The following is a 4,753-nucleotide window of genomic DNA, read 5'->3' on the forward strand; positions in this document are numbered from 1 at the left end:
TGATGGGAAAGTCTTGAAAAATCGTTCCGGTAAATTCTTGCAGAACAAAAATTTTTCTGAAACGATCTCAAGTTGCCCGATCGTTGGGTTCTTGTGTTTGGTTTACTGGATCCAATATAAAAGGAATAATTTAACTAATTCGGAAACATTAAATTATACCTTTCCTTCCGACGTTTCGGAAGGGCGAAGTTTGTACCCGAAGACCTCTTGATCTTCTGTCGTATTCCTCTCCTCTTCTTGAACGTTGTGTGGGCAACGATCCTTCGAGAATATCTCCACCAGAATTCTCCTCCGATGGCTTGCTAAATCTTCCTTCCCTTTGCTTGGAGAAAAGAGAAGAAGAAGAAGAGGGGAAGGTGGCTTGCCGAGAGAGTCTCGGCCACCACCCGAAGGTTTATTGTGTTTTTTCAAACCAAGCCTTGCCCCCTCTTTTATAACTTTTTCATCCGTTATTTATGGTATAATTAGAGTCATAAACATGGTATAATTAATCCATAAACATGGCATGATTTGATTCAATCAAATCCGAGAGATTTGGAATGATTTTGGAAGTTTCCTATTCGAACCCGCGACCTTTAATCGATCAACAAATCGATTAAACCACGTAACTTTTCCTCATTAACACAGGTAATCGATTGGCTGGTCGATTACCAGCCTATTTTTCGCTTGGTAATCGATCAGGTGATCGATTACCAGCATGGTAATCGATCCCTTGATCGATTACTACTCGCGGTGAGGAGAAATCTGGTAATCGATCAGCTGATCGATTACCAAGGTGTGTAATCGATCAGCTGATCGATTACACCCTCTTATTTGGTTCGAATATTTGAATCTTCACGAATTCTTCCACGGTGGACTTGAGGATTCCCAGAGGCTACAACAGGGACCTAGAGGAGGAATTAATTTTGGCCTTCTGATGAGCTAAGGCTTCCCATGTTCGCCCCGAACACATAACCTTAGTTCATCAATAATAACTCATACCACTAAAGAGTTATTATCGAACTACCGCATCAATCCCATATTACAATATGGGCTCCTTCTTACTATCAGTACATTAATCTCCCTGTGTTTAAGATATCGTATGTCCGTCAATTAAAATGAGTTACTGACAACTCGTATTTAATCGACATCTAATCCAAGAGTAGTACCACTCAACCTTATTATCATGCGGACAAGGTCCACCTGCAGGGTTTACATAATAATCCTTATGAGCTCCTCAAGGGGACATCATCAACCTAGATTATAGGACACAGATTCCTTCTATGATCAACAACACACCATGTACATAATACTACTTCCCAACTCATCGGGTCTTTTGATCTATCGATCTAGACCTCACCCTTTGATGAATTAAAGAAGTACATATTAAGCACACGTGTTTGTAATTATATCGGGATTAAGAGCATGTACATCTATAGTAACAGAGGTTTTGTTCGATTATATAGTCAGTATAAATCGAACATTCCTCAGATGGTCCTGCTCAATACACACTTAGTGTACTAGTGTAATTCTATAGTCAAGACAGACTAAGACCAAATTACACTACAACCACTCCGATGGTTTGTCCAATCCATCTTGGTTGTGAACACTGTTTATAATCTATAAGGGACTGATAACATGGTCTTCTGTGTGTGACTCCGCACACCATGTTCATCTACAATATAGATTAATTGGACACTTGCATAAAAACTAAATGCAAATATTGACTAAATGTGATTCTCATTTTAGAATATTTATTTACATAGCTAGGATTCTAGTATACATCCCAACAATCGATCCACAGGGACCGTGGAATTACTTACTAGATTTAGCACAAAAAGGTGGGAGAGAAAATGAGCATGAGTTGTTGTGGGGGAGAAGGGAGCACTCTATAGTACTTAATCCTAAATTCGGAGAAAGGAAACGACTGTGACAATGGATGTGAAGTGATCCTAGGACTTCGGACTCCTCAGAGTATTGATTGATTGACTTGGATCCTCTACCTTTCCTCAATAATTGTACAATTGTAGGGACGCTAACCAATATATCCAATTAGACCTCGTCAGGTATCCTTGGAATAAATCATTGGTGTTCTTACGTCATCATTGTTAGATCAAGGTGAATCTAGATAGCCCGGTTCAAGGCTTTCCTATGTCACTCAGGCGTCCCGGAATGCTACTAAAATCCTATCCCCTGTCACAGGATATCTTTTTTACGGACCTCTCTCCAACAATGAATAACCGCTAACTATCCCTCATAGAAACTAATTATGATTTAAGAAACCCCTCGGAAACTCGCCCGGTTCAAGGCTTTCTTCCTGTCACGAAGCGCCCCGGTGTACGGCCTAATGATTCCTCAAATCACAATTAATCTCTACCCTCATAGATTCATACACAAGCATTTCATCATTCACAACACAAGCATAAATCCACAAGGCAATAGACAATCAAATCATAGGAAACGGTAGATTAACAAATCCAAGTTACAATCATCCAAATACACCTGATTTATCATACATCCTAGAATCTAGGGAACTACTCCATGATGGAGAGAGCACAATACAAAGAAGAATAAAGAGAATACATCCTATTTCGAAGAATACACAAGAAATGCAATAAAATAGGACTTATCAATGATTTTCTTCTTCCTCGGACTGTGAACTCTTCGTAGATGAGATGAAGATGGGATGGAGCAGCCGGATTGGTGGATGGATCGTCGAATCTCGCTCCGGAATAGGCTTTGGTGGCTCAAGAATAGCTTCGGTGGCTCTCCAAAGGTCTCCCCCCTTTGCTAGGGTCCCAAAAATATCTATTTATAGCTACAGCCCGAGGTCAGACACGCCCCCGTCCACACGGCCGTGTCTGGGAGGCACGACCAGAAGCAGTGCAGGCTCTGTTCAGGGGCACGACCGTGCCTTTTAGGCACGGCTAGAAGCAGTGGTGTCTCTGTTGAAAGGCACGGTCGTGCCTCTGAGGCACGGCCAAAGCTCGTTTCTTCAGGTTTTGCAGGGCACGGCCGTGCCTGGGAGGCACGGCCAGCTGGAGACTCCTCTCTGTGGTGAAGCCAACAGCAGTGTTCTTCTTCTGATGGAGGGCACGGCCGTGCCTGTGAGGCACGGCCAAGCCTTGCCTCTCTTCTGTTCTGAAGCACAGCCATGTCTGGTAGACACGACCTTGTCTGCTGTTGATTTGGGATGATGGCACGGTCGTGCTGTGAGGCACGGCCAGGGCTTGTTGATGATCTGCTTGTAGACACGCTCGTGCCTTGTGAAGCACGGCCAGGAAACTGATTAGACACGGCCGTGCCTGTGAGGCACGACCCTGTCTTGCCTTGTATTCAATAGTTGTTCCGATTTGCCCGATTTTGCTCCATCTTCCATCCTAAAACAAGTAAAAAATGAGAGCAGATCTTCGAACTGGGAAATGATATATGCCTAAATACACGAATTAGGGATGCAATGCACACAAGATATAACAATAAAATCAGAAAGATGTGCAAATAAAGTGTAAATACGAATATAAATCCTATGCACATCAAGGCCCGATGAGTTGGGAAGAAGTATTATGTACATGGTGTGTTGTTGATTATAGAAGAAAACTGTGTCCTATAATCTAGGTTGATGATGTCCCCTTGAGGAGCTCATAAGGATTATCATGTAAACCCTGCAGGTGGACTTTGTCCGCATGATAATAAGGTTGAGTGGTACTACTCTTGGATTAGAAGTTGATTAAATTCGAGTTGTCAGTAACTCATTTAATTGACGGACATACGATATCTTAAACATAGGGAGATTAATGTACTTATAGTAAGAAGGAGCTCATATTGTAATATGGGATTGGTGCGGTAGTGCAATAATAACTCTCTAGTGGAATGAGTTATTATTGATGGACTTAAGCTGTGTGTTCGGTGAAGAACATGGGAAGCTTAAACCCATCAGGAGACCAAAACCAATTCCTCCTCTAGGTCCTTGCTGTAGCCTCTGGAAATCCTCAAAACCACCTTGGATGAATTCGTGAAGAAACTAGGCATTCGAACCAATACAAAGCAGTGTAATCGATCAACTGATCGATTACATACCTTAGTAATCGATCACCTGATCGATTACCAAAGTTTCCATTACGAAGGCAGGTAATTGATCACCTGATCGATTACCAGTGTTAATGAGGAAAAATAGCGATGTTTAATCGATTCGTAACTTCCGAAATCATACCAAAATTCTCAGATCTGATTGTTTCGAATCATACCATGTTTATGATTCAAATTATACCATGTTTATGATTCAATCATACCATGTTTATCCGATGGCTAAGGCTATAAAAGAGGACCCCTGTAACGGGGTTGGAGACACAAAAAAACAAACCTTTTGGTGGCCAAAACACTCGGCAGCCACAACCTCCTCTTCCTCTTCTCTTCCCCAAATAAAGAGAAGGAAGGAAAGTTTGCTAGCCATCGGAGAGGAGAATTCTGGTGGAGAAATTCTCGAATGATCGTTGCCCACACAACGTTCGAGAAAGAGGAGAGGAATACAGCAGAAGATCGAGGGGTCATCCACATCCTTCGCAACAGTCCGAAGAAAGGTATAATTTAATGTTTCCGCATAAGTTAAATTATCCCTTTTTATATTGGATCCTATAAACCAAACACAAGAGCCCAATGATCTAAATGCGTCGATCAAACTTCGTTTGATCGACTATGAGGGCAACTTGAGATCGTTTCCGGGAAAATTTTTATTCTGCAAGAATCTACCGGAATGATTTTTCAAGACTTTCCCATC

This window comes from Curcuma longa, chromosome 5 (assembly GCF_044706935.1).
Source record: "Curcuma longa cultivar G26 ecotype Majalengka, Jawa Barat chromosome 5, ITB_CL_G26_1.1, whole genome shotgun sequence".
Taxonomy (NCBI): Eukaryota; Viridiplantae; Streptophyta; class Magnoliopsida; order Zingiberales; family Zingiberaceae; genus Curcuma; species Curcuma longa.